Consider the following 21,853-nt stretch of genomic DNA (forward strand, 5'->3'; position numbering starts at 1 on the left):
TCTTATTCATACAGGGGATGGCCAAAATGTTTGGGATAGGCAATTTTTTTTCTCTCACAAAAAAAAACAACATGCTGTAACTTTTCATAGAGTGCATCAAAAATTCTCAAATTTTGACTGTTTGTCAACCTATTATAGGTGCTTCATTGGTACAAATTTGGGATCGATTGATTAATTTTTCGCGAAGTAAGAACCGTTCGGGTAAAACACTATTTTTTAGACAACTAATTTTTGAACTGTCATATCTCGGAAACCGGTGAACCGAATTGAATGATTTTTTTAACGTTTATCAATGATTTATATTGATACTTAATACGACGTTATAAAATGTAATATTTCCTCACGGCGAAATAAGTTAAAATAGTTATAGGTTGAAATTTTTACCCATATAGAGAAAAATAAGTCAAATTGACAATACCACGCAAAAATTACTAAATGTGTTCTTCCTTCAATCTAAATAGGCTCTAATATATCTGATTAGAGATAACTTGAGAACAGAAGTGGAAAATCTTTGGATATCAACACTAAAATTTATTGACAATGATGTAAAAAAAAAATTACATTTTTTCGAAAAAAAATCCAAAAAGTGTCAATCCATGATAACTTTTTTCAACGTTTAAAAATAACCAATGTTTTAATAGTTTGTGAAGCATTTACACATTGTCAGTGTACGTTCAAAATTTTATTCAAATAGGTTCACTGGTTTCCGAGATATGACAGTTCAAAAATGAGTTGTCTAAAAAATAGTGTTTTACCCGAACGGTTCTAACTTTGCGAAATATTGATCAATCTAGCCCAAATTTGTACAATGATGCACATATAATAGGTTGACAAACAGTCAAAATTTGAGATTTTTGGTGCACTCTATGAAAAGTTATAGCATGTTGAACTTTTTTGCGAGAGAAAAAAAGTTGCCTATCCCAAACATTTTGGCCATCCCCTGTAGTTCTTTTTCTACGGCTATGTACCTTTACCTTAACAAAAAAATGTAATGATGCCATTTTCTTCATTTCCATGAAATATTAAAAGACACGAAAATTCAGATCCATACGAGTTGTTATGCAAAAGATATGGCTGTTTGAAATTCAATTTTGGGTCAAATAGACCCCAACATCCTACTAGGGTTATATTGACATTGATTTCAAAGCGAGATTATTCCCATCCGTTCGAAGCGGACAAATCAATAACTTCGAAGAGTTTTCATAATCCTTCTAACTTAAGGATTTAAAATGAAATTATGTAAATCGATACCACTATCATTCGCTCAGCTCGCCGAAACAGAGGGGAACCGAGATGCCAGCCTCATTTAAAATTAATTATCCCACGGTTATCTAGCGCCGCGCCGTGCAACGCCTAACGAGGCAAACCGCGCCCCCATCCTCCAGCCGATCGACGCGTTCGTCCTTCCCCGTCTCTTCTCGAGCAACCATAAGTGTCGGATGCATACAAAGTATTTCCCCTACGTCATCATTTCCCGCGGTCTCCTCCTGAGCGATGACGACGACGACGCCGAGCACAATATATGCGGTGCGGTGCGGAGCGGAGTTCAGGTAAGGTAGGTCGAGGTAGGTACCTCCTACTCGTCATCGTGTTGGCATTTTTACGAGTGCTTCATCCTGCCGGCCGCCCGGGCCCGAGACCGAGCCCGCGCGCCGACCTGGCTGCCACACTTGAAGGAGTATCGTGTTTTGGAGCACTCTCGTCTTGTGTACGGTACATTTACGATGGGGTAGGTACCAAAGGTTGAAGTATGCGGAATATTTAGGTTGAGTTTGCTACATTTTCCGTTTCTCTAAGCGCTAGGGGGGGTGGGTGTAGAAGACTGGGGTTTCTGATGCTACACCCACGTGGACGGCGGGTGGACTTGGAAGTGATGAGTGTGGGTGGGTGAGAAAGAGTTTTATATGGTGTCTGGTGCTCTGTTGCGGTTTTCCGGAACGAACGGAAGGCATACTGTTTGTATTTCCCGAAATTTTCACTTCCAGTAATTTCGTGCGGTTTACTCGGGAGAAGCTGGAAACGAGCAGAGCTAAAGTGAAGGGTCCTTCATTTAACACGGTGTACAACTTTTTGGGAATGCAGTATTCTTCCTCTTTCTGGCATGATTGTTCTTAGAATCCTGAAAGGATTTATCGCAGAATCCTTTCCGCATTCCCCTTAGAATCTTAGAGCCTTCTCCTTGAAAGCCTTGGAGAATTCTTTCTCAAATTGCGGAAGACTGCTTTTCAGAATCGAATTTATAAATCCTAGACGGATTCTCCACAGAGTACTGGAAGGATTCTCTCCCAGAATCCTAGACGGATTCTTCCCAGAATCCTGGACGGATTCTTCCCAGAATCCTGGAAGGATTCTCCCCAGAATCCTGGAAGGATTCTCCCCAGAATCCTGGAAGGATTCTCCCCAGAATCCTGGAAGGATTCTCCCCGGAATCCTGGAAGGATTCTTCCCAAAATCCTGGAAGGATTCTTCCCAGAATCCTGAATTCTCGTCAGAATCCTGAATGGATTCTCGTCAGAATCCTGAATGGATTCTCGTCAGAATCCTGAAAGGATTCTCGTCAGAATCCTGAAAGGACTCTCGTTAGAATCCTGAAAGGATTCTCGTTAGAATCCTGAAAGGATTCTCGTCAGAATCCTGAAAGGATTCTCGTCAGAATCCTGAAAGGATTCTCGTCAGAATCCTGAAAGGATTCTCGTCAGAATCCTGAAAGGATTCTCGTCAGAATCCTGAAAGGATTCTCGTCAGAATCCTGAAAGGATTCTCGTCAGAATCCTGAAAGGATTCTCGTCAGAATCCTGAAAGGATTCTCGTCAGAATCCTGAAAGGATTCTCGTCAGAATCCTGAAAGGATTCTCGTCAGAATCCTGAAAGGATTCTCGTCAGAATCCTGAAAGGATTCTCGTCAGAATCCTGAAAGGATTCTCGTCAGAATCCTGAAAGGATTCTCGTCAGAATCCTGAAAGGATTCTCGTCAGAATCCTGAAAGGATTCTCGTCAGAATCCTGAAAGGATTCTCGTCAGAATCCTGAAAGGATTCTCGTCAGAATCCTGAAAGGATTCTCGTCAGAATCCTGAAAGGATTCTCGTCAGAATCCTGAAAGGATTCTCGTCAGAATCCTGAAAGAATTCTCGTCAGAATCCTGAAAGGATTCTCGTCAGAATCCTGAAAGAATTCTCGTCAGAATCCTGAAAGAATTCCCGTCAGAATCCTGAAAGAATTCTCGTCAGAATCCTGAAAGAATTCTCGTCAGAATTTTGAAAGGATTCTCGTCAGAATCCTGAAAGGATTCTCGTCAGAATCCTGAAAGGATTCTCGTCAGAATCCTGAAAGGAATTCTCGTCAGAATCCTGAAAGGAATTCTCGTCAGAATCCTGAAAGGAATTCTCGTCAGAATCCTGAAAGGAATTCTCGTCAGAATCCTGAAAGGAATTCTCGTCAGAATCCTGAAAGGAATTCTCGTCAGAATCCTGAAAGGAATTCTCGTCAGAATCCTGAGAGGATTCTCGTCAGAATCCTGAGAGGATTCTCGTCAGAATCCTGAAAGGATTCTCGTCAGAATCCTGAAAGGATTCTCGTCAGAATCCTGAAAGGATTCTCGTCAGAATCCTGAAAGGATTCTCGTCAGAATCCTTAAAGGATTCTCGTCAGAATCTTGAAAGGATTCTCGTCAGAATCCTGAAAGGATTCTCGTCAGAATCCTGAAAGGATTCTCGTCAGAATCCTGAAAGAATTCTCGTCAGAATCCTGAAAGGATTCTCGTCAGAATCCTGAAAGGATTCTCGTCAGAATCCTGAAAGGATTCTCGTCAGAATCCTGAAAGGATTCTCGTCAGAATCCTGAAAGGATTCTCGTCAGAATCCTGAAAGGATTCTCGTCAGAATCCTGAAAGGATTCTCGTCAGAATCCTGATAGGATTCTCGTCAGAATCCTGAAAGGATTCTCGTCAGAATCCTGAAAGGATTCTCGTCAGAATCCTGAAAGGATTCTCGTCAGAATCCTGAAAGGATTCTCGTCAGAATCCTGAAAGGATTCTCGTCAGAATCCTGAAAGGATTCTCGTCAGAATCCTGAAAGGATTCTCGTCAGAATCCTGAAAGAATTCTCGTCAGAATCCTGAAAGGATTCTCGTCAGAATCCTGAAAGGATTCTCGTCAGAATCCTGAAAGGATTCTCGTCAGAATCCTGAAAGGATTCTCGTCAGAATCCTGAAAGGATTCTCGTCAGAATCCTGAAAGGATTCTCGTCAGAATCCTGAAAGGATTCTCGTCAGAATCCTGAAAGGATTCTCGTCAGAATCCTGAAAGGATTCTCGTCAGAATCCTGAAAGGATTCTCGTCAGAATCCTGAAAGGATTCTCGTCAGAATCCTGAAAGGATTCTCGTCAGAATCCTGAAAGGATTCTCGTCAGAATCCTGAAAGGATTCTCGTCAGAATAGTGAAAAGAATCTCGTCAGAATCCTGAAAGGATTCTCGTCAGAATCCTGAGAGGATTCTCGTCAGAATCCTGAAAGGATTCTCGTCAGAATCCTGAAAGGATTCTCGTCAGAATCCTGAAAGGATTCTCGTCAGAATCCTGAAAGGATTCTCGTCAGAATCCTGAAAGGATTCTCGTCAGAATCCTGAAAGGATTCTCGTCAGAATCCTGAAAGGATTCTCGTCAGAATCCTGAAAGGATTCTCGTCAGAATCCTGAAAGGATTCTCGTCAGAATCCTGAAAGGATTCTCGTCAGAATCCTGAAAGAATTCTCGTCAGAATCCTGAAAGGATTCTCGTCAGAATCCTGAAAGGATTCTCGTCAGAATCCTGAAAGGATTCTCGTCAGAATCCTGAAAGGATTCTCGTCAGAATCCTGAAAGGATTCTCGTCAGAATCCTGAAAGGATTCTCGTCAGAATCCTGAAAGGATTCTCGTCAGAATCCTGAAAGGATTCTCGTCAGAATCCTGAAAGGATTCTCGTCAGAATCCTGAAAGGATTCTCGTCAGAATCCTGAAAGGATTCTCGTCAGAATCCTGAAAGGATTCTCGTCAGAATCCTGAAAGGAATTCTCGTCAGAATCCTGAAAGGAATTCTCGTCAGAATCCTGAAAGGAATTCTCGTCAGAATCCTGAAAGGAATTCTCGTCAGAATCCTGAAAGGAATTCTCGTCAGAATCCTGAAAGGAATTCTCGTCAGAATCCTGAAAGGAATTCTCGTCAGAATCCTGAAAGGAATTCTCGTCAGAATCCTGAAAGGAATTCTCGTCAGAATCCTGAAAGGAATCTCGTCAGAATCCTGAAAGGAATTCTCGTCAGAATCCTGAGAGGATTCTCGTCAGAATCCTGAAAGGATTCTCGTCAGAATCCTGAAAGGATTCTCGTCAGAATCCTGAAAGGATTCTCGTCAGAATCCTTAAAGGATTCTCGTCAGAATCCTGAAAGGATTCTCGTTAGAATCCTGAAAGGATTCTCGTCAGAATCCTGAAAGGATTCTCGTCAGAATCCTGAAAGGATTCTCGTCAGAATCCTGAAAGGATTCTCGTCAGAATCCTGAAAGGATTCTCGTCAGAATCCTGAAAGGATTCTCGTCAGAATCCTGAAAGGATTCTCGTCAGAATCCTGAAAGGATTCTCGTCAGAATCCTGAAAGGATTCTCGTCAGAATCCTGAAAGGATTCTCGTCAGAATCCTGAAAGGATTCTCGTCAGAATCCTGAAAGGATTCTCGTCAGAATCCTGAAAGGATTCTCGTCAGAATCCTGAAAGGATTCTCGTCAGAATCCTGAAAGGATTCTCGTCAGAATCCTGAAAGGATTCTCGTCAGAATCCTGAAAGGATTCTCGTCAGAATCCTGAAAGGATTCTCGTCAGAATCCTGAAAGGATTCTCGTCAGAATCCTGAAAGGATTCTCGTCAGAATCCTGAAAGGATTCTCGTCAGAATCCTGAAAGGATTCTCGTCAGAATCCTGAAAGGATTCTCGTCAGAATCCTGAAAGGATTCTCGTCAGAATCCTGAAAGGATTCTCGTCAGAATCCTGAAAGGATTCTCGTCAGAATCCTGAAAGGATTCTCGTCAGAATCCTGAAAGGATTCTCGTCAGAATCCTGAAAGGATTCTCGTCAGAATCCTGAAAGGATTCTCGTCAGAATCCTGAAAGGATTCTCGTCAGAATCCTGAAAGGAATTCTCGTCAGAATCCTGAAAGGAATTCTCGTCAGAATCCTGAAAGGAATTCTCGTCAGAATCCTGAAAGGAATTCTCGTCAGAATCCTGAAAGGAATTCTCGTCAGAATCCTGAAAGGAATTCTCGTCAGAATCCTGAAAGGAATTCTCGTCAGAATCCTGAAAGGATTTTCGTCAGAATCCTGAAAGGATTCTCGTCAGATTCCTGGAAGGAGTCTCCTCAGAAACCTGGAAGGAGTCTCTTCAGAAACCTAAAAAGAATTCTCGTCAGAATCCTGAAAGGAATTCTCGTCAGAATCCTGAAAGGATTCTCGTCAGAATCCTGAAAGGATTCTCGTCAGAATCCTGAAAGGATTCTCGTCAGAATCCTGAAAGGATTCTCGTCAGAATCCTGAAAGGATTCTCGTCAGAATCCTGAAAGGATTCTCGTCAGAATCCTGAAAGGATTCTCGTCAGAATCCTGAAAAGAATCTCGTCAGAATCCTGGAAGGAGTCTCTTCAGAAACCTGAAAGGAATTCTCCTAAGAACTCTGGACGAATTTTCTTCAGATTCCTAAAAAATTCTTTCCAGAATGTTAGAAGGTTTTTCCTATAGTTCTGCAGTCTTACAAGGTTTTTTTTACAATTTTGGCAGGATTTGTCGCACAGTCCGAAAAGGATACTTCCCACAATCCTGCCAGAAAATGAAAAAAATATATTTCTTTCAGACCTGGAAGCATGCCTTATCACAGTCCTGGAAGGATTTTTTCCCGTTCTTGCAAGGATTCATTCCAAAATATTAGAAGAATTTTCTCTGAAATTCTGGTAATGTTTCTCAATCCTGTGAGAATAATAACAGGAAAGGTTTTTTCTCAGAATAATGAAAGTATGTATGTTGTTTTATCTTGAATCCAACGGAGATTAATCCAAAAATCCAGGTATGCTTGTTTTAATTTACTGAAACGTTTTGTAGTTCTTAGCCTAATGACGGTATTTTTTCTTGTCAATTCATAGAAATAAAGCTCCTATGGAAAGTCTCCAGCATGCAGTTGCAAAACTCTATTCGCTCTCAACTAATGACTTCCAACTGACCCAATTATTCAATACGCCAATTTCCTTCTAAAGCAATAAACAAACAGAACCCAACAACAACTATTGCTATCGTGCATATTTACCGAAAATTTAAACCGTCTGCCACTTGACTTCCGAAGCGAATACGACGGAACTGCTACTGGTTTCTCTCGTTTTCTCTCTCTCTCTCTCGAACTCGGCTACTCCTACACTTGGCAGTTTCTTCAATTTGCACAACCACTCACACTGGCACTACACAACTTTGCTGCAACGATGTTGATTCTCTGTTCCACGTGCCACTACGTTGGTTGACTAGGTACTGCACCGACCGGGATCGCTACTACACACGGCTGTCAAGTATCGCCTTCCTGCCTCACTCCACACGGAGGTTCTCCAGTACTGCGGTGCAGAAGGCAGTGGCAGTTCCGAGTGTATGTATCTGCACACTTTTTATTTGCTATTCTGCAAGATTTATGAACACTTCTTTCTTTGCTTTAATTCTTACTTCTCTCGACGCCACCGCTGCTCTTTGAACACTACTTTTACCGCGCCAGTTGTTATGGCACTTCTTCCCCCGAGAATTTAGACACTATGTTGCAATTGCAGTTGCAAGCTCGAATCGATTCGACGGATGCAGCAGGTATCTCGGCATCGATACACTCACGTCACACTTAACACTGCTGACGGTTACCACTACTATACTAGTGCTCAGCACAAAACCACCATACCACCACCGAATGGTAGCTAGGTAGGTAGGTATCGAGGAACACACCACCAACTTCCGAGGAGAACCACTTGATTGATTAATTTTCCACCTTTCTGCGCTTCCGCCCGGTCACTGGGGAATTGGCAAACTGCTCGCTGGTTGCTGGCTACCGGCTACCGCTGATGAAGGATGCCTGCAGAAGAGGAAACAACCAATATGTCGATGGGGCTACAAATGCACAATGGCAGCACCGCGCACCGGGGCTACTGATTCCTACCCACGTCACACGCGCGTATGGTTATTTAGTTGGATGTGTGTATGTGTGGATCAAGTCGAAGCTATGCACGGCAATCGGGAGTTTACCGGTGACCTGTTTGGGTAGGGGTTTGGGGTAAGGTAAGCAAAGCAGGGGAAAACAGATTATTGTGATCAGGAACATGTACTGATTTTTAAATCGTCAACGCCCTACGGCAATTAATCCAAGCAACTAGATATGCAAACATGTAAAATGGGTTACTTTTACCCAATTTTCAAATTAAATTTTCTGAAACAATTCTCCACAGAATCATCGAAAAGTTTTTCACAGAATTCTGGAAGGATCATATTCCTGCAAGGATTCTCCACATAATCCTGAACGGATTCTCAATAAAATCCTGGAAGCATTCAACCCAAAATCGTGGAAGAATTCAACCCAAAACGCTGGAATAATTCAACCCAAAATCCAAGCAGGATTCTCCTTGGAATCCTGGCAGGATTCTCCTCGGAATCCTGGCAGGATTCTCCTCGGAATCCTGGCAGGATTCTCCTCGGAATCCTGGCAGGATTCTCCTCGGAATCCTGGCAGGATTCTCCTCGGAATCCTGGCAGGATTCTCCTCGGAATCCTGGCAGGATTCTCCTCGGAATCCTGGCAGGATTCTCCTCGGAATCCTGGCAGGATTCTCCTCGGAATCCTGGCAGGATTCTCCTCGGAATCCTGGCAGGATTCTCCTCGGAATCCTGGCAGGATTCTCCTCGGAATCCTGGCAGGATTCTCCTCGGAATCCTGGCAGGATTCTCCTCGGAATCCTGGCAGGATTCTCCTCGGAATCCTGGCAGGATTCTCCTCGGAATCCTGGCAGGATTCTCCTCGGAATCCTGGCAGGATTCTCCTCGGAATCCTGGCAGGATTCTCCTCGGAATCCTGGCAGGATTCTCCTCGGAATCCTGGCAGGATTCTCCTCGGAATCCTGGAAGGATTCTCCTCGGAATCCTGGAAGGATTCTCCTCGGAATCCTGGAAGGATTCTCCTCGGAATCCTGGAAGGATTCTCCTCGGAATCCTGGAAGGATTCTCCTCGGAATCCTGGAAGGATTCTCCTCGGAATCCTGGAAGGATTCTCCTCGGAATCCTGGAAGGATTCTCCTCGGAATCCTGGAAGGATTCTCCTCGGAATCCTGGAAGGATTCTCCTCGGAATCCTGGAAGGATTCTCCTCGGAATCCTGGAAGGATTCTCCTCGGAATCCTGGAAGGATTCTCCCTAGAATCCTGGAGGGATTCTCTCCAGATCCTGGAGGGATTCTCCACAGAAGCCTGGAGGGATTCTCCACAGAATCCTGGACGGATTCTCCCCAGAATCCTTGAAGGATTCTCCCCAGAATCGTGGAGGGATTCTCCCCAGAATCCTGGAGGGTTTCCCCCAGAATCCTGGAAGGATTCTCCCCAGAATCCTGGAAGGATTCTTCCCAGAATCCTGGAGGGATTCTCCACAGAATCCTGGAGGGATTCTCCACAGAATCCTGGAGGGATTCTCCACAGAATCCTGGAGGGATTCTCCACAGAATCCTGGAGGGATTCTAAACAGAATCCTGGAGGGATTCTCCACAGAATCCTGGAAGGATTCTCCACAGAATCCTGGAGGGATTCTCCACCGAATCCTGGAGGGATTCTCCACAGAATCCTGGAGGGATTCTCCACAGAATCCTGGAGGGATTCTCCACAGAATCCTGGAGGGATTCTCCACAGAATCCTGGAGGGATTCTCCACAGAATCCTGGAGGGATTCTCCACAGAATCCTGGAGGGATTCTCCACAGAATCCTGGAGGGATTCTCCACAGAATCCTGGAGGGATTCTCCACAGAATCCTGGAGGGATTCTCCACAGAATCCTGGAGGGATTCTCCACAGAATCCTGGAGGGATTCTCCACAGAATCCTGGAGGGATTCTCCACAGAATCCTGGAGGGATTCTCCACAGAATCCTGGAGGGATTCTCCACAGAATCCTGGAGGGATTCTCCACAGAATCCTGGAGGGATTCTCCACAGAATCCTGGAGGGATTCTCCACAGAATCCTGGAGGGATTCTCCACAGAATCCTGGACGGATTCTCCACAGAATCCTGGAAGGATTCTCCACAGAATCCTGGAAGGATTCTCCACAGAATCCTGGAAGGATTCTCCACAGAATCCTGGAAGGATTCTCCACAGAATCCTGGAAGGATTCTCCACAGAATCCTGGAAGGATTCTCCACAGAATCCTGGAAGGATTCTCCACAGAATCCTGGAAGGATTCTCCACAGAATCCTGGAAGGATTCTCCACAGAATCCTGGAAGGATTCTCCACAGAATCCTGGAAGGATTCTCCACAGAATCCTGGAAGGATTCTCCACAGAATCCTGGAAGGATTCTCCACAGAATCCTGGAGGGATTCTCCACAGAATCCTGGAGGGATTCTCCACAGAATCCTGGAGGGATTCTCCACAGAATCCTGGACGGATTCTCCACAGAATCCTGGACGGATTCTCCACAGAATCCTGGACGGATTCTCCACAGAATCCTGGACGGATTCTCCACAGAATCCTGGAGGGATTCTCTACAGAATCCTGGAGGGATTCTCTACAGAATCCTGGAGGGATTCTCTACAGAATCCTGGAGGGATTCTCTACAGAATCCTGGAGGGATTCTCCACAGAATCCTGGAGGGATTCTCCACAGAATCCTGGAGGGATTCTCCACAGAATCCTGGAGGGATTCTCCACAGAATCCTGGAGGGATTCTCTACAGAATCCTGGAGGGATTCTCTACAGAATCCTGGAGGGATTCTCTACAGAATCCTGGAGGGATTCTCTACAGAATCCTGGAGGGATTCTCTGCAGAATCCTGGAGGGATTCTCCACAGAATCCTGGAGGGATTCTCCACAAAATCCTGGAGGGATTCTCCACAAAATCCTGGAGGGATTCTCCAAGGAATCCTGGAGGGATTCTCCAAGGAATCCTGGAGGGATTCTCCACAGAATCCTGGAGGGATTCTCCACAGAATCCTGGAGGGATTCTCCACAGAATCCTGGAAAGCATTTTTTTTTTCTCTTGAATGAAGTTGAGTGAAATACTGTACACAGTTAATTTGATTATAGCTATTTATTTTACTATTCCTGTCTAAACATCACTCTGCCCATTTTACTCCCATCCAACAATGTTTCCCGCTGTGACTCAACGGGAGTCGGGAAGATCGAATCGAGCCAAGCTTTTGTTGCTGTTGTTGTTGCTGCTACTGTAGGAAAGCAACCCGATGCGACATGACCAACCGTAGCTAGTCCATAAATAGAAACCCATTTTCTTTGCCAATCTGGTTATTGTTCATTGCATTGGACGGCTTGTATAGTTGCTCTTGTTGCCCGATGCAATGCTTTTTACTTGCTTACCTACCTACTTACAAAGCTGCCAGGGAATGTGTCTGCTGTATGGGCTTTTTTTCTTCTTCCTCGTCCTGTGTTGCGATGGCCCCGAAAGTTCAACCTGCTGTCTAGGTAGGGTAGAAAGATGCCTATCAGCTTTTCGACGTCGACGCCAAGAGCCGAGAGTAACGGCAGCATAAGATATTTACGGGAACAAAAGAAGTCGCCAGCGCCGAGGATATCGATACGGGAGCATCCATTCTATGTCCGTACGGGATGTTGGAGCGCAAAAAAAACGGGAGGAAAGGTATTTAGTTGTCCCTCCTGGGGCGACGAGGCGGAAGGTGGACTGAGAAATCAAAGCACAAAAATAACTCGGCCTGGAATGGATGGTGCTCCGGGAAATGCCATTTTGAACCCGATGGTGGTGGTCTTGGCGTAGGCGAAAGGTAATGTTGGATGTACGAATTGTACGGGCCAAGGAAAATTGCTGCTCTTTCGGGGAATTTCATACAAGTCCAATGGAAATCGAATGGAAAATGGATGAAAGTGTTTTATTCATGAATGGAATTTCGATTGTACATAGAATTATTTAGGCTTTTTTTGCTATGCACATATTATTTTTAGGGCCCATATAGCCATAGCTATTGACCATGCTGAGGGTAACGAGATTGATTCCCGGTCAGTCCAGAAATTGTCGTGAAGGAAATTTACTTGACTTCCTTAGGCATGGAGTCTCAAAAGTTGCGGCTTTTCGGGCTCGTATGAAGTTGATCATTAATATTAACTTCTTTTCCCGATCAGCCTAGATAGCTGTGTAGTGTCGGTAGCGGTTAGTTCAACTGGCTAAGAATAGCACTACGGACCGCCTGTTCCAGTGCCTAGGAATGAATGGTTAGAGGTTTCTTATAAAAACCTAATCGCAAACGGAGCCTGTGGAGTACCAGGGCAACCTCCACAGTATTTTGCCTTTACTGCGCTAACCGGAGCAATAGTGCGGTGGACCGGTGTTTCTCCGAGACAATCAGCTGCCCTTCTTCAATCTCATTCTTGAGGCTGAATAAGGGCGGGATTATGAAGATGTTATTAATTAGTTTAAATTTTCACCTATATGGTTTAGCATTATGCGTTTTACACAGTGTATTCTGTGCATCCTCGCCTTTGGCGCACTCAAATCGATACCGATCTGGCTTTATTGTTGCTGTTCTTTTGTGTGCTGAGATTGTTAAGAGTTTAATCTTGCCTAGTTTGGGTAGTGGCTACGGTTAGGATAGCTCAGATCAATCTTCAGCACAAAAGAATAGCAACGATCAATCTTTGTAGACTTATGCAAAATGGTACAGCCCAAGTGGCGTTAGTCCAAGAATCTTACTTTCGTAAGGGGAATTTCTATCTAGGAAACCTTGTGAATCCGGTGTTTGCTACTTTCAGTAAAAATGAAATGGCAAACTCACGTGTCATGCCTCGAGCATGTGTGCTTGTCAACAACGCAATCGTTGCTAAACTCATCTCTGAACTAACTACCAGAGATGTATGTGCTATCACAATCAATGTATCTGTTGGAAACCTCAACAGGAAATACGTTTATTGTTCGGTTTATTTACCGCATGATGAACCATCTCCTACGGATGCTTTCAAGCAAGTCATTGCATACTGCACTTCAAAAGGCCTTCCGCTAATTGTTGGTAGTGATGCTAATGCTCACCATATAATCTGGGGCAGCTCAGACATCAATTTGAGAGGCTCCAGTTTGATGGAATACTTAAGTAGTACAGATCTTGGATTACTTAACATAGGCAACCGCCCAACCTTCATGGTATCTGGTAGAGAGGAAGTGTTAGACATAACGCTTTGCTCTAGCAGAATTAGTCATGAGCTGACCAATTGGCATGTGTCAGATGAAGAATCTTTATCTGACCATCGCTACATCTTGTTTGAACATGTGAATGTTACTTCGCAAACTTTAATGTTTATTCAGTACACACTTCCCCGGATGTGTGGATATTACATCTTCGGATGAACCTGATGTCTTTTCTTATAGTTATGATTCTTTAGCTTCGGCTCGGAGTATCATAACTTTAGAATCGATTGAATGGGCACTTAATTGCTTTGCTCCTTTCGAATCTCCTGGAGCAGATGGGATTTATCCTATTTTGCTTCAGAAGGGATTTGATCATTCCAAACATTTTTTGAAACAACTACTTGTTTGCAGTTTTGCTACAGGGTATATTCCCAAATCCTGGCGGGATATTACTGTAAAGTTTATTCCAAAAGTGGGTCGTGCGTCGTATGAAGAAGCAAAGAGCTTCAGACCTATCAGTTTGACCTCTTTTCTTCTGAAATGCTTAGAACGCATTGTCGATCATCACATCCGTGATGTTCATCTGGCCAATGAGCCTCTTCATGTGAACCAACATGCTTACCAATCTGGAAAGTCCACTGTGACTCTTTTACACAAAGTTGTTTACGATATCGAGAAGGCATTCGCTCAAAAGCAATCCTGCTTGGGTGTTTTCTTAGATATCTAGGGTGCCTTTGACAATGTGCCTTTCGATGCCATATTGGAAGCCGCACGGGGTCATGGTATATCTCCAATGATTTCCAATTGGATTCACCAAATGCTCAAAAACCGACATCTCTTCTCGACATTGCGTCAAGCGGCGATTAGGAAATTGAGTGTTTGTGGATGCCTTCAAGGAGGTGTCTTATTATCACTTTTGTGGAATTTCGTAGCAGATACGCTATTGAGAAAACCCAATAATAGCGGTTTTCCTACTTATGGTTTTGCCGACGACTACCTATCATTGTTAGTCGGTATGTGCATCAGCACCCTTTTCGACCTGATGCAAAATGCTTTTCAGGTAGTTGAGGGTTGGTGTCGCCAATATGGCCTTTCGGTAAATCCGAGTAAAACATCTATTGTTCTTTTCACGGAAAAGCGAAACCGTAATTAATTCTGAAATCAATGTGACTGAACAGGTAAAGTACGTTGGAGTCATTCTTGATTCCAAGCTTTCCTGGACACCTCATGTTGAGTTTAGAATCAAGAAAGCTTGTATGGCCTTTGGGCAATGCCGGCGAACCTTTGGTACAACTTGGGGTCTTAAACCCAAATATATCAAATGGATTTACACAACTGTTGTTCGTCTTATGGATGTCTTGTGTGGTGTCAAAAGGGCGAAGTGAGAACGGTCTAATCAAAATTAGGCCATCTCCAAAGGATGTGCTTAATGGCGATGTCTGGAGCGTTCTCTTCAACTCCTACGGCAGCGCTCCAAGTTCTCTTTGACGTTGCCCCACTACACATTCATCTTAAACAAGAAGCACTTTCTTGCACTTACCGTCTATGGGTACTCGGTTTACTAGAGAAAACTCCTGTGAACCGCAGTTCAACACACACCTCGTTGTTTCCACTTTTGGTGAATTGGGACAAAGTTGTCCTTGCTCCAAGTGATCTTACAACTGCTTGTAATTTTCCATATAGTAAATTTTCCACGAAATTCCCTTCCCGGGAAGAGTGGACATCTGGTTATCTGGAGAGAAGTATTTCAGACGGCATCGTATGTTACACTGATGGCTCCCTTCTTGAAGGTCGAGCAGGTGCTGATGTTTATTCTCGTGAGCTAAGGCTGTATCAGTCTTACTCACTTGGTAGACACTGCACCGTTTTTCAGGCCGAAATCTTTGCTCTTATGTGCGGAGTGCAATCAGCACTTGAGCAGCACGTAATGGGCAAAGTAATATACTTCTGTTCAGATAGCCAGGCTGCTATTAAAACACTTACTTCGACCAACTCCAGGTCGAAGATAGTTATCGCTTGTCGAACTCAAATCGAGGAGCTGAATTCAGCAAACGCTGTTCACCTTGTATGGGTACCTGGCCATTTTTCCATCGCTGGAAATGAATTGGCTGATGAGTTAGCTCACACTGGAGCATCACATGACTTCATTGGCCCTGAGCCAGCTATTCCGTTATCCAAGTGTTGGGTAACGCTTCAGATTGACACCTGGGCTGCCTCTCAGCACAAACAATACTGGAAAAGTTTAGAGTCATGTCATCAAACAAAATTGTATTGTACTGAGCCATCTCTAGGGGTGGCAAAGTATCTAACAAATCTGTCAAAACAGAATTGCAGCATGCTGGTCAAAGCATTGACTGGCCACTGCCGACTCAGTTATCACATGGCGAATATTCAACAAGCTGATTCATTTGCCTAATGATAGCTGTGAATCCGATTATGGAACTTCGTATCATTTAATATGTAACTGTCCAGTTTTTGCGCAATTGCGTTTCCGAGTACTCGGGAAACACTTATTAAGAGAAACTCACTTCAGAAACCTGAATCTTCAGGACGTTCTGTTGTTCTTGACCCGCTGCGGTAAAGAGCTATAGGCTCTCTTTATGCTTTATACGTTATTACAGTGCCCTTCTCAGGGCGCTGTTTGAACCCATTGTGGTACGCTTATGCGTTATTACAGCATCCTTTTCAGGACGCTATGTGAACCCATTGTGGCACGCTTTTGCGTGTATGACGATCCTATTCCCTTACCTGTCCTTTACCCTGTCCTATCCTTTTCCCTTCCCTTCTCCGTCAGGTAAATGATGAATAGGCTCGTGTTCATGGCGATGGCACAAATTTCCCAAATGGAGGAGAACGTGCCTCTGGAGCCGACCTACTGATACCTGATACCTCAAAAGTACAACTTATCCACCGTATTTTTGTTGATTTATTCAAGTATCATTAGGCATCTTTAGATAAACCACACTCGTATTACTCTCTCAGTGAAATCTCAATAAATGATAGAGTATTCTCACAGAGACATTTTGATTTTGCGAAGAACAGAGGCATGAGAACATAAACCTAAATAACAACACATGTCGTTTGCACCTGCTGCCAAATTTTCACCTAAGGGAGTAGCGTGATCGATTCTCCGCTATTGTAACCCATCCTTTAATCTTCGAATTGCCGTAAAACAATCGCAGACCCGCACACGTTTCGGCCATCGATCATCATAGATTGCACCTTCTCCGAAATCTTCCCTTTGAAAACACATCGAATCTTCAAAACTCTCCGCCCAGCGACGGGGCAAACATATTGCCCAACACTTCGCCAGTCAGCCATCCCTCCCTCCGTATTTCGTCGGGTTCCATGTAGGTACCGTTCCATAAATCTGTGTTACATCATTTCTCAAAAAAGGTTCCTCAAACACCGTCCGGTGGTAAGAGGAGAACCAGACCAGGGTGGAAGATTTCGTAGAAATCCATCCTTTGGCACACACAAAAAAAAAGTCATTTCGCTTACGCTCCAGCTTTGGGTTCTACCTGGTTGGGTAGGTACCCCATGATGGGTTGGAACCTTCTCCGAAAAGCAAAGACCAAAGCAGGGTAAAGACGACATTCTCATTGCAACCCTCAGGCGGCATTTCAAAAGCTAAGGGATTTTTCACTTGCTCGTGAATGTACTCACCTGCTGGCTGGCTGACTGGTGGTGGTTTGGGTGGTGCTGCAGCAGTCAGTGCAGCTTTATTCACCCATCCACCCTTTAGGGGGGCCCAAAAGCTCCCAAAGACGAAGACGAAGGTTGGCAGGCAGCCCTATTTGCATAAGAAGGGATACAATGTACAGCGCAGTGGTCTGCAAATGGGGAATTGGAAACTGTTGCTTTACGTGGAAGAAGTTTTACATTCTAGGAGATAACTTCTGCTATTGTCTGTTACTTTGCACTCACAGACGCAAGGGTTCCCGAGGGCGATTGAATGCATCATCAACATATTTTTCTCATCATTGATCAGCATCCCGACGTAACAGGCGACGCTGTTGTTAAAAAAATCTACCATCAGTCTTATGCATTGTGGAGGATGCCAATGAGATATCCATTGGTTCCTTCCGAATCTGGCTACAGCAGCAAGCTGTTAATCAAGCCCATTTTCAAGTGACTTCGAAACCATCTTGACAAACCATCCGAAAAGGGTGAACGTCATGAACCAGGTTGAAAACCCCTGACCCGGAGATTCAGCAATGTCGTCGTCGTTGTCGTTCGTTGTCACCGTCGCCGTCATGGTTCTGAATGTAAGATTTATTGCAGTCGTCGGCTGGCTCTATCAGGTGCCGCGCCAGCACAATAAGAATGCCTTCCTCAAGGATTTCTGTGCTGCTCCGTTGTTCGCTGCTTGGTTGGTGTTGTCAAAGATTTGCCGGAGGGAACTCTCACTCAACGTAACGGCCTTAGCGAGCCAGCGCAGTGCCAGCTCCAGCGCCACCAAAGTCTGGCAAGATGGCATAAAGAAAGGTGCTTTTTGTTGTTCAGTGGGTAGGTAACCATATTGCTTGCTATATTGCCGTTCGTTTGTCCGCCTGCTCGTGTCGACAAAAAGTGGATGGAAATGAGGATACAATGTTGTATGCGAGGTGCTAGAAGACCGGGGAAGGGCTGTCTTTGGTTGAGTGGGGAATTCAAAAGCGATTCTTAATCGATCCAGGAGAAAAGGGGGCATCCATAAAGTACGTCACGCTTAGAGGGGGGAGGGGGGGTTCTGAAAAGTGTGACAGGCAAAGTGTTAAGTATAGGAAAAACCCGTACGAAGGGGGGAGGGGGGGTTGAAAATTCCCATTTTAAGCGTGACGTACTAAATGGATGCCCCCAAAGGTATACGCTCGAAAGATGTTTTGCTATGCGAATCTTAATCCGAGAAAAAGCTTTTCTTTGTGTGACTTTTCCACGGTCTTATGGAACTGTCTATATTTATAGTTCTACTATATTTATGAAGGAATGCCTGCTTTATATGAATCGTATATTAGCTACATTAGGGATTCTGTGTTATGGTTATTTAAGTGAGGTTGCCTGATGATTTCTCGATTTTTTCTCAGGCGTGATCATTATTTGTAAATTTCGATTCTTATCATATAATACTGTTGTTATTCCCTACAATTCACAAATCCCAATGCTCACATTTATAACTATCTTTAAAATACATAAAGACGTTTTAAAAAACAATTTAAAAAACTTTTTAACAGTAAAACGGTTTATGCTAAAATGAATATCACACAACAAATCATGATGAACTATGATGATAATGAAATCAATATTTGGAATGAGAATCCAAGTTTTTCCGCCAGAATGCATCACAATCCTCAGGGATGTTCGAGGGCTACAAAATGGTCCAGACCCGAATGCCACATAAGTGGTAAAGTGTCTTTAATAAATATTAATAATAATAATAATGCAAAATGGTGAGTCGAAAAGGAGAGCATCCAGCATAACTCCGGTCCTCACAAGTTCCTACCTCATGCTTCCACGGGTCAAGCAATGACAAAGACCGCCAGCTAAGAGTTGTGTGCTTAGCTGGTAGTGCAGCCCATGGGTACTGTTGTCCTTCTGACTTCAGCTAGATTGAGGAGGTACGTCTGGAGCGTCTATTCACCAAGGAGGTGCGGCTTAAACAGCGTTTGTTCTGGCATCCAGCGGCTGAATATGAAATGCTCCTCCACCGGAAGCTATATCTAAGCTGGTATCCCCACCACGGTGGATAGGCCAACAGCCTACTGTTTCCGAAACCCAAAAAAAAAAACCGTTACATAGGCTATATTCTGTGAAATTTTCAAGATGTGTTTTTTTTCGTTCCTGAGTAATTTTTTGCCATTTTGTAGAAATTGTCCAGATGTCGACCGTCTTGATTATTAATTTGTACGATAATAAAAAAAATCCCCTATTGGACTTTGAAATACATTGTTGTTGCTTGTTAAAAACATTCTACGTTTCTATGTTTTACAAAATTAATATTTTGCGTCGCCTTGTAGCAGAGTCCCGTATCAAACGGAATATCAACAGTAACCCCTCTGTCTACCAAACAACTGTGTCGAACACATCATCTTTACGTGTATTCTGGATCCTGAAATATATTAATTATAAAAATTGAAAGCCTACTAGCGCCACCTAGATGTGGAGTTCCAAAACATAGGATAACCATTAGTTAGTCTTTGACAACTTTGCCAAAGACACCATCTTTCTAAGTAATAAGGATGCTAAGATATATTATTTATAAAATTTAAATGCTCACTAGCACCATCCAGATGTGGAGTTTCAAACCATACGGCCCTTCTTTAGTTAGTGTTTGATCTACTTAAAAGCTTTGCCGAAGACACCATCTCTCATAGAAATCAGGATCTTGAGCTATAAAATTAGACTGCTCACTAGCGCCACCTAGATGTGGAATCCTAAACCATATGGATCTCCATCAGTAAGTGTTTGACTAACCAAATAATTTTGCCGAAGACACCATATTTCTAAGTACTGAGGATTCTGAGTTACATGTATGAAATTAAAACACTTACATGCTCACTAGCGCCACCTATCGGTTGAAATCTGAATTACTCTCAGGTCACATAGCGTAGCCCATTGATATCCCAAGTAACTTTGTCAAAGACACCATATTCCTAGATCATAATATTTTGTAATATACTAATTCACATTTAACTGTCTACCCAATCTTATATATAAATAGTGCGTTTTTTCATAATGCGAATATGAGTTTTCCGCATTATAAGGAGTTATTGAATTCAAAAGAGTTTTTATAGTATTCCAAATAAGTTTCTTGCAGAATACATTTGGGTGTGGCATTAATAGAAAAGTTGATTTCAAAGTAATAGCGGGAGATTCTCATGTGTTGTACAAAATACAACAGCACGATTAATGGATGGTGAAATTTTACAATTCATTTTTTAGTCTTTTTTCATAAGTATGGCTAGAGTCAAAATGCCGAACAAATTTGAAATTTACAAATAAATCCATTCAGAATTATGAAAAAAGAAAAATCCTCCACGGTTTTATTGCACAGTTTTAATGGAATTTTGATTAGGCCCCTCTCAAAAGTAAGGCTAGAGACAAAATGCCGAATCCATATTGCAAATTATCCTTTTTTGGTAACTAGAAATGCTTTTGCGAAATTTGCGACAAAAAAATCGATCATGAGATTCACATGGAAATGCTCTACTACGCCATCAGGTGACGGAGACAGTCAATTGGCTCCCTAGCTTGATGGAATGGAAGCGCCCCCATCAAGCGAATTGGGAGTTGTGGGTTCGATTTCCTCCTCTTTACGCTATTTCAAAGCGTTACAATATCGTAATATCCAATTGGCATGGTAAGCTTCAGTGAAAATCAACACAGAATTTATATTATAGTTGAAAATCGAGTTTTGCATGCAAATTTTGGGAATTAATTAATTAAAATAGAGGAGCTTACGCATTCTTTTATTATTTATGAATTGCACTAAATAACTCGCTAAGAACAAAAATGTTATCATTGCAAAATTTGTTATCTCTAAGTTATTGTCGAATAACAATTACTTGAATACTTAATTGAATAATAACAAAATTTGCCTTCATAGCAAAATAAGTTGTGAGTTCTAAGCATCCTAAGTAAAATAACATCAAAATGGTATATTTTGCAATCATAACTTATTTTATTATTGATGAGTTATTTTGTATTTTTTTTATTTTGTCAGAGAGAATAACATGACAAGATCAAATTTTCATGAAAAAAAATATTGATGAAGAACAAATTTTGTTATTGATTTGTAGGGAATAAGTAATAACAGACTTTGTTCCAGAAAATATGTAAATAATAACTAATTTTGTTATTATAAGAACATGCACGAAACATTTATGAACTCAAAATGCATTTCAATTATATATAATAGACCTGTTCACGTTGAAACTTTTTTTCTCCGATTCTCCGTGACACATCAAATTATCAATCCACATGTAAAACCAAGTCTTCAGTCCAAAATTGAGCCAAATTGATGAAGATTTAAAGGTGTATCAAACCAATTTTGTGTTTTTTAGCCGTTTCCACAGAAATTTACTCAGAAATTCACAAAATTGCTTCGAAAAGATGCCGAAGATACCGTTAGGATATAGTTAGGACAATACTCTACAACTTTGCCGAAGACACTACGGTGTTTAAATTGCGTATTTCAAAGTTATTCAACAATTTTAGTTAAAAAATCACGAAAAAACACGATATTTTTACGATTTTACATATAAAAGTCATGTAATTTTACATTGTTTTAAGTGACTAAATTAATTAGCGGTTACTCCTTTGTGTAACGAACATTTCGTCCATACATCGTTTTTGTGTAGGATTTTGTTTTCATTGACTAATTATCAAAAGTATGTCTCGTTGATACTAAAAATCGCACAGAGTTACCAGCACGAATTTAAACAAAGTTACCCATGATTAAGACGTCATGCCATCGTATTCTAATTTCTAATTTTTGATTTAAGTATCAGA

At 42.6% G+C, this 21,853-nt stretch overlaps 2 protein-coding genes across 8 annotated transcripts in view; both read right to left on the reverse strand.

Moving 5' to 3' along the window:
* LOC115270114 (neurocalcin homolog) overlaps positions 1–21,853 on the reverse strand; it is a 579,846-nt gene that overhangs the window by 349,446 nt on the left and 208,547 nt on the right. The gene's annotated exons all lie outside the window — the stretch shown is intronic.
* The window catches only part of LOC109400621 (neuronal calcium sensor 2), a 510,430-nt gene that overhangs the window by 301,140 nt on the left and 187,437 nt on the right, over positions 1–21,853 (reverse strand). The window contains exon 2 of one of the 5 annotated variants that reach the window (XM_062853211.1): positions 7,311–8,105. The exons of the other annotated variants lie outside the window; for them this stretch is intronic. The gene's annotated coding sequence lies outside the window, so the exon portion shown is untranslated. The remainder of the gene's footprint in view (positions 1–7,310; positions 8,106–21,853) is intronic. 5 annotated transcript variants of the gene reach the window in all.

This window comes from Aedes albopictus, chromosome 2 (assembly GCF_035046485.1).
Source record: "Aedes albopictus strain Foshan chromosome 2, AalbF5, whole genome shotgun sequence".
Taxonomy (NCBI): Eukaryota; Metazoa; Arthropoda; class Insecta; order Diptera; family Culicidae; genus Aedes; species Aedes albopictus.